Source organism: Chelonia mydas, chromosome 4, assembly GCF_015237465.2.
Source record: "Chelonia mydas isolate rCheMyd1 chromosome 4, rCheMyd1.pri.v2, whole genome shotgun sequence".
NCBI lineage: Eukaryota > Metazoa > Chordata > Testudines > Cheloniidae > Chelonia > Chelonia mydas.
This window is the reverse complement of record NC_057852.1, coordinates 8,506,947-8,519,130: the sequence shown is the minus strand read 5'-3', so window position 1 is coordinate 8,519,130 and position 12,184 is coordinate 8,506,947. Positions and strand designations below refer to the sequence as shown.

At 44.6% G+C, this 12,184-nt stretch overlaps 1 non-coding gene across 1 annotated transcript; it reads right to left on the bottom strand.

Moving 5' to 3' along the window:
* Positions 1-631: 631 nt before the first annotated feature.
* Positions 632-718, bottom strand: TRNASTOP-UCA. The gene has a single exon. It is a non-coding gene; the product is annotated as a tRNA-Sec (tRNA).
* Between the last annotated feature and the right edge of the window lie 11,466 nt (positions 719-12,184).

The following is a 12,184-nucleotide window of genomic DNA, read 5'->3' as shown; positions in this document are numbered from 1 at the left end:
AGAATAACGATAAACTTATAAGCAATTGAAAAATCACTTTTGACTGTCGTTAATAGCCTAATGACTTTGTCTGTGGTAGCATAACATCCCCTTAGGGCAGTGATGCTCAAACTGTTGTACTGGTGACCCCTTTCACACAGCAAGCCTCTGAGTGCGATGCCCCCCCCCCTTATAAATTAAAAACATTTTTAATATATTTAACACCATTATATATGCTGGTTGCAAAGTGGGGTTTGGGGTGGAGGCTGACAGCTCGCGACCCCCCCCCCCCATGTAATAATCTCATGACCCCCTGCGGGGTCCGACCCCCAGTTTGAGAACCCTGCCTTAGGGTGTAGCTACACTGCAATTGAAAACCTGTAGCTGGCCCTTGGCCAGCTGACCTGGGCTCAGGCTAAGGAGCTGTGTAGACGTCTGAGTCTGGACTGTAGGATCCTAAACTCCGGCAGCAGCCTGATTATCTAAACCTACAATTCCACAGCCCCTCAGCCAGCTGTGGCTATTTAATTGCAGCATAGATATACGCTTGGAGGCAAATTGGAGTTTTCCCTGCTTTTCTCACTTGTTTCCCCATTCAGGGGTCTCAATAGATGTCTCCGTCAGACAACAGAATAATAACCTACCACGCACCCGCCCAAGAGGTGGAGTTGAACCACTCTGTTGCTAGACAGCTACAGGTTTGAAGCCTGCACCCCAGACCACTGAGGATCACCTGGGCAGAAATGAAGAGCCAGCACCTAAATATATAAAGCACCGATAGCTGAATTCTTCTAAGTGAGGGTTATGTAATAGGGTGGGCAGGAACTGCCTCTGTTTCTGAGTGTAATGTGGCCAGTTGGTTTCATCTTTCTAAAAGCAGTTTATTTTCTCCTATGAGGACTTAACAGACTGACTGGCTGAATAAGGATAATATAAGCTCTCATTTGCATCCAGTGCAGATACAAAGGATCCTGGGAGACTGATCATCTGCCACACTGTATCGTTATCCAGAATTACAGGGCTTGATATCATCTCTTGGGGAAGACATCAGGGCAGTTTTTTTGAAGTGGGATGTTGCAGCTTTAAAGGGGCCAGGCACTGCCAGAATGTTTGGGAGCACATTTCCACACAGAGAGCCCTTTCCTGATTAAGGGCTTCTCCAGCCCTCTGCAACAAGCCAGAGGGGGCCACTGTGACCACTTCTCAAAGGCTCTGTGTTCTATTGAACTCTCCAGTTATTGATATTGCATCCACCCTATGTGTTTCCCTTCAGGCGAGGGTGCACGTGATTTTGCACATTCCTCTTCACAGAGAAAGCATCTCAAAAAGGAGGAGAGAATTAACAGCCACGAAGCATGACAGCTTGGCCCCTCAGAAATGCCCAGGAAGAGATGAAATGCCTTATCTAAGTTACAGAAGAAACCTGTGCCAAAGGCAGGTGTCACACTAAGATGTCCTATTCTATCGCTTTAGCACAGACAACAGCTCTCCTCTTGGCTGGAAGCTTTATAAGGAAAGAGCATGACAATTGTCATCTGAGCGCTGAACCCCTGCTAGTCAGAGATGAGCTTAGAAGCTATGACAGCTTGAACTCAAGAGGCAGGTTTTGCAAAGACAGACATCAAATACACACAGTCTACTGAGGACTAGTGCTTGAGTCAGAGTGACCATGCTTGACAGCAAAAAACAGGGGCTTTAACCTTGCTGCTGTTGTCACTGTCTATCTTTCTGGCAGAAGAATTCCTAGTTTTATGGATTTTAAGGCCAGACGGGACCATTTAAATTGTCTAATCAAAGCTTCTGTATCCTGGGAAGGGTGCTGGTTTCCCCCACAAAAAATCCCTCTAGATCTCCCAAGTTCCAAGGATGCAGAGCAAAATGAAGGGGAAGCCAGCCCTGATTTGTAAAGGTGATGGGAAACAAACTCAGGGCCTTGCAGATCGGGCACAGAAGGCAACACTGAACACACACTGAGCAGCTCACATTTCTAGTCTGGGATTTCCACCTGGCCCCCTCAAAAAGACGATCCTGTGGCAAATCAAAGTCAAGCTGGGACAAGATTTCCTCTGCCTTCAAATAGAAGACAATGGCCAACAGGACAGGACACACTCTGTCTATGCTCTCGGTTCACGTAGAAGAATGTTTTCCCTATCTCTCCGTGTGATTCAAAATGCTACACTGTTGTTTGTTGACTAATCTACAGGCTGTAGTGTCCTGTTCAGTGCTCCAAGCACCAGTTTCTTCCCATCGATGACTCCCTTCCCACTGGGTTACAGGAGATTTCAGAGTTCTCCTCTTAAGAATGAAAATGCTTCCTAATGAGTGGGGAGCACAAGCTCAAAGAAAAACGGGCCATCACCACAACTGCCTCCAAGAGGTGGAATTGAACCACTCTGGTATTAGACAGCTACAGGTTTAAAGGCTATACCCCCAAACCATTTAGGAACACAGTTTTGTGTAGGGTCTAGTTTTTTACCTATGTAAAACAAAGCAGTGCACACTCTTTGCACTGAGGGCTATGTGACCCAGGTGGGAAGGAAGTGCTCTGCCACTTTGCTGTGTGTATGATTGCCAGTTGGTATCATCTCTCCAAAGCAAGTTTCTGTGGGAGAACAAAAGAGGAGAGTGGAAGGGTTAGCTGATTGAGGAAAGGATAGGGTATAATTTGCACCAAGCACGATGATAATGAAGATATTGAAAACCTGCCATACTCTCTCCTTATCAAATACCAAACTGTCTGGCTCAGGAGTTGGAGTCAGAGATCAGGACAGTTTTGCTTTTTCAAAAGAGTGGAACAATGCAGACTTAATAGGGCCAAGAACGGATAGCTATTTTTCAGAGAGAACAATTCCCCAGTTGGCCAGCAATGGAAAGGAAAAAAAAAACAACTACTAAACTAATTAGAATGGTATAAAATGGATTCTCCATTCTCTAGCAAAAAATATGCATTGTGAGTTGATCTGGTCTGAAAACTGATGTTCCATCCCGCAATATGCAAATCAAGCTATCACATAGCCCAGTGATTAGGGCACTCTCCTGCATCTGCAACATAGAAAAGACCCAAGTTCAGTGGTTTCCTCCACAGCAGGTAGAAGGGTGTATTCAACCTGGGCCTTCCCAACTTTCAGCTGAGTGCCCCACCGTCTGGACTAATGCTTACAAGATAAGCAGCACCACCACCAAACCCAAGCCAAACTGTTCTTCAGAACTGCCAGGGAACCAAAAAAGTCCCAATTACCTGCCTAACTCTACTCCTGAGTCCTGTTCTTCTCCTGAAGCCACAGGATTGCTTTCCCATGCTAACAGTCATCTAGGAAGAAAACCCATGCAGTTTCTAATAAGGATTTCCTAAGGTCACTCCTGAAAAGATTTCTTGTGTGCCAGTGTCAAGCCAAGAGAAGGATCCCTCCACCTCAGAGTCAAATAGTCTGGACCAATGGCAGGCAGGACAACTCACCTTCATGGAATGTGTTGTTAACTATCCCTCAAGGATGCATGATATTCGACATTGTGCTTTACTGCCTGCTCTACAAATTTTCTCTTCGGATACACAATACTAATCTTTTTATACATGCTCACACACAGGATTGATTCGCTTCCCATCCCAATAGGGGGCAGCTGATTGTGGAATGTTACACTCGCTAGAGAAAGAGTTTAGAATAGAGAAGAGGAACTGCAGGCAGACCCTTGCATACACCTAGGAGACAGAATCATAGACTATCAGGGTGGGAAGGGACCTCAGGAGGTCATCTAGTCCAACCCCCCTGCTCAAAGCAGGACCAATCCCCAATTTTTGCCCCAGATCCCTAAATGGCCCCCTCCAGGATTGAACTCAGAACCCTGTGTTTAGCAGGCCAGCACTCAAACCACTGAGCTATCCCTCCCCCCCGTTGAACCCCTCTGTTGAGGCACTTGGAATTGAACCACTCTGCTGCTAGACAGCTACAAGTTTGAAGCCAGCACCCCAGACCCACTCAGAGTCCCTAAGGCAAAGAAGCACAACCCACCCTGACCTATAAAAAGCACTGACAACAATCTCTCATTATAGTGAGGGTGAGGCAAGGCTTATGGAAAGAAACTATCTTGCACCTGCACTGATTGTGTCTTTCACAGTTGGACTCATCCCTTGAAAACAGGTTTCCTTTCTCCTCTGAGGAAAAAGTAGAAGGGTTGTCTAACTGTGGAGCGAGTAGAGACTTGTTTCTCTGAAACCAGGTGACAAAGGATCTGGGGATACTGCACAACGTCCATGCTCTCTCCTATTCCTATATTAAACTGAGTGAAACACATGCTGGCTAGAGTCAGAGATGAGCGCAGATTTTACAGTGTGGCAACATTACAGGTTAATAATGTCCGGGAGCAGCCAGCATGCTTTGGGAGCTAATTCTCATGCACAGCACTGCCCAAATGGGTCAGAAAAGCCTGATACTAAACCAGTGATGAATGGGATAAAATTTCTTCTTCATTCATTACCCTGTAATTAGCAGGAAAAAATGTTTTGTGAGCCCTTATTAAAGGCTTTGTGTTGTGTTGTTTACTGAATTACAAATAGGTGCCCTTCATTGTAGCATGTGACTTCTTTACAATTATTATGGGATTTATCATCATATGTACTGATAAAATATTAGAACATCCCTTTTAGAGAGAAGGGAACACAGACTCCAACAGATTAAACTCTTGCCTTGGTTACAGACCCAACTTGTTCCGCTGACAGATGTCAAGCAAAGAGATCCCATTCCACTACCTTGGGGAAAGCATCTGTTCTTCCCTCGGCTGAAAGTTTTGCTAGAAAAAGATCTTCTTAACGGCTGCCATCACACTTATTGAGATAATTGGACCTACAAGTTATGCAAATTATCAGCTCAACTGTAGAAAGCAACTGAAAGTTTATACAGTGTCACAATAACCTTTAACAATAAATGTTGATGGGAAAAGGTGAAAAAGGGAGACAGACAGATTGAATTAGTCCAAACAAAAAGGCCTCCTGATATAACTCAAGGACTGTGTTAAGGTTATGGCTGGGGAACAAGAAAAGTGTGGAACTAAAAAAATGGACTAAAATTTGCAGAAATTAGGCCTAACTGGTGAACAAAATAATGAAGGGATGGGCTAGTCCATCCATCATGCCTTTGAGGGCTTCTTAAAGAAAGAAAGACATGGTGGTGGGAGGAAATATGGATGGATGGAGGAAGAAGCTGTCTGTCAACACCCACTGCAGGAAGCTTTACTCTCATGGCTGCCACTCTTGCTGTCTCCTGGGATCCAGCGTGACACCATTGTGCTTTCTTTGTGCTAATCCGGAGAGTTGTCCTGACCAGACTGGGCCAGAGAGAGGGAGGGAGATGACATCACTGCACACATACAGCCCTCAGTGTGAGCTTGCCAGGTCTCGAAGTGGCTAAAGAGATAATGAGCCGTGCGTGTGTTTCTCCAGCAACGAGACTGCAAGTGAAAGTCAACACCGGAGGCAGAACCCACAGTTTCTATCTTTGCTGTTCTTTGTTTTTTCTCTCTTGTGTGGGTTTGTTTTGTCTTTTTGGAAAAGGGACCAGACTTTAACAACAACAACCGCTTCAGCCCATCTCCTCTAACCTTTTTTCTCCACGCACCCCCGTCCCCCTCGCAAAAGGACAGCTATAACCCTGTAAGAAATGTGGGGGTTGGGGAGAGGACATTCCTTCTAAAAACTTCATTTTTAATCGCATATATGCCATGGTACTAAGCAGGCTGAGGTCTCTGTATAAAAAACTCTCAACTTTATTGATGGTTCTGTTAACTTTTCAGGCCTTTTATTCCATATAATGTAATACTCCATACCAAACAGCTGCTATCAAACTTATGCCCTCCTCAGCGAGGACGTCAGGTAACTACAGCTTGAGCTAACATTCCAAGCTCTTCAACGCTTTCCTCAAAGAGTCTCCTCCTCTATGGACTGGCCCCAGCTGGGACACAGACACGCTAAGCAGTGGGTTAGAAAAGCTCCCAATTTTAGCTCAACTCCAGGCTCAATCTGAAGGAAGGTTTCCTCAGCCTCAACATAAAAGATCATGGTCCAATGGTAGGCAGGACAGGACTTTCTCTATGTGTTCACTTGGAAGAATTTTTACACGCTCTCTGAGTGAAATACACAATGCTATGCTGACATTTGCTGACTACTCCACAAACAGCTGTGGCGTGTTTGTGGCCCAAGAATCAGCTTTGTTCCATAGATTAAGGACACATTGAGATTCCCTTCCCACTGGGGAGAACAAGATTTTCGAGTTCTGCTTTATTAATTTAAAAAAAATCCTATTAATGAATAAAGAGCAATCTAAGAACAACCTGTCATCATCACAGGAGCACCCAGGAAGTGGAATCAATCCACTCTGTGGCTAGACAGTTATCAGTTTGAAACATACATCCAGACCGCTGAGGATCACAGGGACAAAAAAGTTCAACGCCTGCCAAGCAATATACAATACAGACAAACTGTTTTAACCGGAAGCAACACAATTCAGGTAGACGGAATTGTTCAGTCCCTTTGCTGTGTGTATAACTGCTAGTTGGCATTCTCATTCCAAAGCAGGTGTCAAATGGGAGAACAAAAGAAGTAAAAGCTAGGGTTGCCTGATTCAGGAAAGATTAGGCTCTGATTTGCATTAGTCATGGTGGCAAAGGATCCTGGGATACTGAACACCTGTCATGCTCTCTCCTTATCAGTTTTAAACTGCCTGATACAGAGTGGCAAGTGTCAAATGGCTATGCAGCTTTTCAGAGGGGCGTGTTGTAGATTTATGAGAGCCAGGAGATACCAGCACGTATTGGAACTAAATTCCCCCGCACACACCTCTTCTCAAGGCCCTGCTGCTGTTTTGTGAATGACACCTAAATCCACTTGTGAATCCCCCAACTTTTGGGGGTCTGAAACGATTGGGCAAACTCATGTCAAATTTGCAAATAGTTTAGGGTTGACTGAAACCGCATATTTTGCTGAATAAGCTATCGTTGGGGAGGCAGGAGGGAGAAGAGGAAAAGCCCACTTCTAATGGGGACCCCTTCATAAAGGCTTTGTGTTCTTTTTATTTATGGAGACATGCAGAGGTACCCTTCACAGGAGCATCTGACCCCTTCCCATGTATTGCTGAATTTAACATAAGGGATTTGAGTACAAAATATAAAATGACAAGCAACATTACAATACCTATTTTACAGAGAGAGGGAACAGATACACAAAGAGATACAGTGTCTTTCCTTGGTTATAGAATAATCCTATTTCACAGGCAGATGTCAAAGAAAGATCTATTCCACTATTCCACTATCTGAGCAAAATTACCAGCTCTTCCCTTGTCTGAAAGCTGTAGCAGCCACCTTCTTAACGAACACTGGGTATCGAATCATCAATATCCGGGACTAAAGTAAAGATTAACTACTGTTGGTGCTGAAGCCCCAGGACTTTTAGCAATGACTTCTCACAGTCTCTGGTTTGGACAGATGGGGCATTAGAAAAGCTTAGAATTTTAAGACAGGATTTCCTGTAAGAAACCTAACACCAATCTCAAGCTAAGAAAAGCTTTTCCGTGTCTTGAAATGAAAGAGCCCGAGCAAAGGGCAGACAGGTCAGAACACTCTCTGTCTGTGTCTTTGCTTGCACAGGACACAACAAACTTTCCAGCTATGATTTTATGTAAGAAGGACTTCTTACCTAATGCTGACACATGAAATCCTGAAGTATTGCTTCGTGTCTAATCTACAACTACGAGGGGCATATTTCCTTCACTGATGGCACAGTCATCATCTTCTTTCCACGAACACTGGACAGGGAAAGCTTCCCTTGCAGTGGGAGGCAGCTGATTCAGGAGCGACTTTCTCAGAGAGGAAAGCTGTCTAAATAAAGGCTGGAACACACGCTGAGACAGAAGGCCTGTCTGGCACATGGAGAACACCCAAGTGATGGAACTGAACCACTGTGTCACTAGACAGCTATGACCTTGAAACAGGTACCACATAGATCTGAAGCTCATTTAGGCGGGAAAATGCGCCACTCACCACACATTATAAAACCCAATAGAGATCAGATCTTGTAGCTTATCACTATGTAACCCACATAGAAGGAATTGTCTTGCTTCTGTGTTGAGTGCGTAGTTTCCATTTGGCATGACCCCCTGAATACCGGTTTCCTTCCCCCTGTGAGGAGGAAGAGGAATGGCTCTCCGAAAGAGTAGGCTCTAATTTGCCTCCAACATGGTGACAGAGCACCCTGGGATATTGAACAGCTCCCATTCTCTCTCCTTATCCTCTATAAGGGTGATGCATACAGTAGCTAAGATGAGAGATGACAGCTGATTATCAGAGTGTAGGATTGCAGATCCGAAAAGCCCAGGCACTGCCAGCGTGGTTTGGCATCTAATTCCCACACACAACATTTCCAATATTGGCCAGAAAGAAAAAAAAACAGCCAAAAAAACAAAATACTGACTGACTGAGGAATTATTGTGTTCTAATTTGTATGAAGAAGGAGACAAGGAATCCCAGAATATTGAACAAGAGCCATATGTTCTCTTTATCAAATCTCCAGCTGTCTTATACAGAGCTGGAGTCAGAGATCAGTGCAGTTTTGTACTCCCCAAAGTTGGGAATTGCTGTTCAGACTGGGCACTGAAGATTTACTTGAACCAGGAACTGTTTGGCCAGAGAAGAACAGTGATACTAAACTAATTAGAATGGAGATAAAATGGCTTCTTCACTCTTCTCCCGGCAACGGCAACAACAAAAGGACCGGTGCGGGTATTGCTTAAAGCCTGTGTTCTATTCAACTCTCCAGGTATTGCGATGGTGTCCTTCACATGCGTATTCCTTTACAGAGGGGTGAAGGTCATCTTGCAAAACTCCTCTTTCTAGATAGATTCTCAAAAGGGAGGACAGCATTCTCAGTCATGCAGCATGAGCCCTTGGTACTGCAACTGTACCCAGGAGGTGGAATTGAACCACTCCATTGTCACAGAGCCGAAGGTTTGAAGCCTGTACCTCAGACCACTGAGGATCACCTGAGCAGAAAAAACTACTCCACCTATTTCCAGTGACAGTTATACACACTGCTAGAAAGGTACCATCCTGGCCCAGTGCTAGGTGTTATTGTCAGTTGGAATCATGTTTCTAACACAGGTTTCCTTTCTCCCATGAGGAATAAATGGAAGGGCTGGCTGAAGGAGGAAAAAGTCGATTCCAATTTGCAGCCCGCCTGGTTGCAAAGGTTCCTGGGATACTGCCATATTCTCTCCTCATCCAGTATAAAACTGTTTGCTTTCCTATTCTTCCCTTTGCAAGAAGCAAACAAGAGACATTATGAGCATTTCTGTAAGGCTCTTGTGTTCTGTGTGCTTGTCAAGTTACTGATATGGGCCCAGACAGCTTCTGATCCTCTCAAAGATATTCATACTTATTCTTAAATAGCACTTTTTGTCAGTAGATCTCAAAGCATTTTATAAAGGGGTCAGCACAGTTACTCCATTTTACAGAAGGGGAAACTGAGGTTGCATTAGTAGGAGCACTGCCAGCAGATCGAGGGAAGTGATTATTCCCCTCTATTCAGCACTGGTGAGGCCACATCTGGAGTACTGCATCCAGTTTTGGGCCCCCCACTACAGAAAGGATGTGGACAAATTGGAGAGAGTCCAGCGGAGGGCAACGGAAATTATTAGGGGGCTGGGGCACATGACTCATGAGGAGAGGCTGAAGGTTCTGGGCTTATTTAGTCTGCAGAAGAGAAGAATGAGGGGGGATTTGATAGCAGCATTCACCTACCTGACGGGGGGTTCCAAAGAGGATGGATCTAGACTGTTCTCAGTGGTACCAGATGACAGAACAAGGAGTAATGGTCTCAAGTTTCAGTTGGGGAGGTCTAAGTTGGGTATTACGAAAAACTATTTCACAAGGAGGGTGGTGAAGCACTGGAATGGGTTACCTAGGGAGGTGGTGAAATCTCCTTCCTTAGAGGTTTTTAAGGCCCGGCTTGACAAAGCCCTGGCTGGGATGATTTAGTCGGGGTTGGGTTCCGCTTTGAGCATCTGCATTGATACAGATGTGTCGCTGTAAGCACTGTTGTGTAGACATAGCCTTAGAAGTATATTGCTATGTCAATGCATGGCATCCTCCCAGCTCTCATTCATTCCTCAGTGTTGAGCTGAAGCACATTCAGATAACTGCTGCCTTTGTTTGTCAATTCTCACAATATTATCATGATATTTGGAATTTTTCTTATCACCCAGCTCCAAGAGCCAATTGAATATGTGAGAATCTCAGCTTAAGTTTTTTTTCCAGAGTAAGTTTCTAGCCCATGGTCATGGGGAAAAGCTTAGATTTGTGCCCCATAAAGGTTCACCAACTAGACAGAAAAGAGTAAGGTCCAAATGTACTATTTCTTTTAATTGGCTTCATGAACTTTTGGGTCCTGACTTCTGATTTTGGAATCGTTGGGGTTGGCAATACTGGTTATGTCTACGTAGCAAATACACACCCACAGCTGGCCCATGGCAGCTTACTCGGCTGTAGCCCAGGCTCTGGTACAACGTGAGGTGGAAGGGTCAGCCCCGTGACACCAAGTCAGCTGACACAGAGTAGCCACGGGTGTTTAATTACAGTGTAAACATACCCACTGTGACTGCCCCAGCTTTCACATCCTGCTAAAAGCAGGTCTACACTCCAGCCTTGCATCGACAGAGCTGTAGTGCTTTTTGTGAAGATGCTCTAAGATGATGGCAGAGAGCTCTCCTGTTGGCTTAATAAATCCACCTCCATGAGAGGAGGTAGCTGTGTCTCTTCTGCTGGCATAGCACTGTCTGTTGAGCAGTTAAGGTTTTTACACACCCCTGAACAACACAGTTATACCAAAGTAAGTGTGTAATGTAGACCTGGCCTTAATGCTTGTGTTTGACAGGTGTGCTGGGGCTGCATGAGGAGTGAAAGAAAAAGTAAAGGAAAACCAATAAACAAATAAATACACTTAAAGACATTTGCGGTAGCAAATGTGATGTTCTTCCTATGCTTCTCCTGATTTAGGGCAAGATTCTGGTGCCCTTAATCACAGTCACCTAGACTAGATTGGGATTGTGAGGAAGGACCTAACAAAACGCAGTGAGTGGACAACATGATGGCAGATGAAATTCAATGTAGATAAAAATGCAATGTAATGCACCCTGCAGCTTAGATGGTTTTCAAATTAACTGTGACCAATCAAGACCAAGATGAAGGCAGGACCCTGGGCTGCTTGATACCAACATTTGCTCACTGTGCAGTGGAAATCATAAAAGCAAACCCACTGGGCTATATCAAGAAAGGGACAGAGAATATGGAAAATGTTATAATGCCATCACAGACACGTCTGGTACATCCTAACCTGCACTTTAATCTAGGTACTATAGGCCCATTCCTAGGTTCATGAAGTTGCGTGATGACATCAGACTCTCAGCTTTCATTTTAAAAAATCTGTTTCTAGCCCTCATGGATGCAAGAGAAAGCTTGAAAATGAGAACTGAGTGCATGCCTGAGTTTTCAGACCAGAGTTCCAAGAAGTATGAACTGCCCTGTTCATTTAAACTCTGAAATCAGCTACTACACTCAAGACAATGAGATTCCCTGGTGCCAGGGTAAGACTAGATTGCCATAATTTAGCTCTGTTTAGATTTGTTTAGATTTGGGTCTTTAGTTCTGGTGACCCCATTTCAAAAGCGTATATTAGAAGCAGAAGGGGAAAGAAGCGGTATGAAAATAATTAGAGGTACATCCAGCTGTAATATTCCCATGATTTTTTTTTGCCTTTCCAAGCTGAACTGTCCCAGTCTTATTAATCTCTCCTCATATGGAAGCTGTTCCAGACCATTAATCATTTTTGTTGCCCATCTCTGAACCGTTTTCTAATTCTGACATATTAATTCTGAGATGGGGGCAACAAGAACCGCGTGCAGTTTTGAAGGGGTGGATTCACATAGTGGCATTATTCACAGAGGGAGTTTGCCTGGGATCTGTCTGAGAGGAGGTACGCTAAGTGCTGCATTAGGGGGGCTGTGTTGGTGAGTATCTGAGTGTCTGTTGCGGGGACAGTTTCACCGTGTGCTTGATTGATTGTTTAAAAAGTGTGAATTGGGAGTGCTTTGTTCCAGGTGAGCCTTGAGTGGGCCTGACTGCTCTAAAAAGCCAGTCAGCTGTGAACTAGCTGAGCAGCGAACAGCAG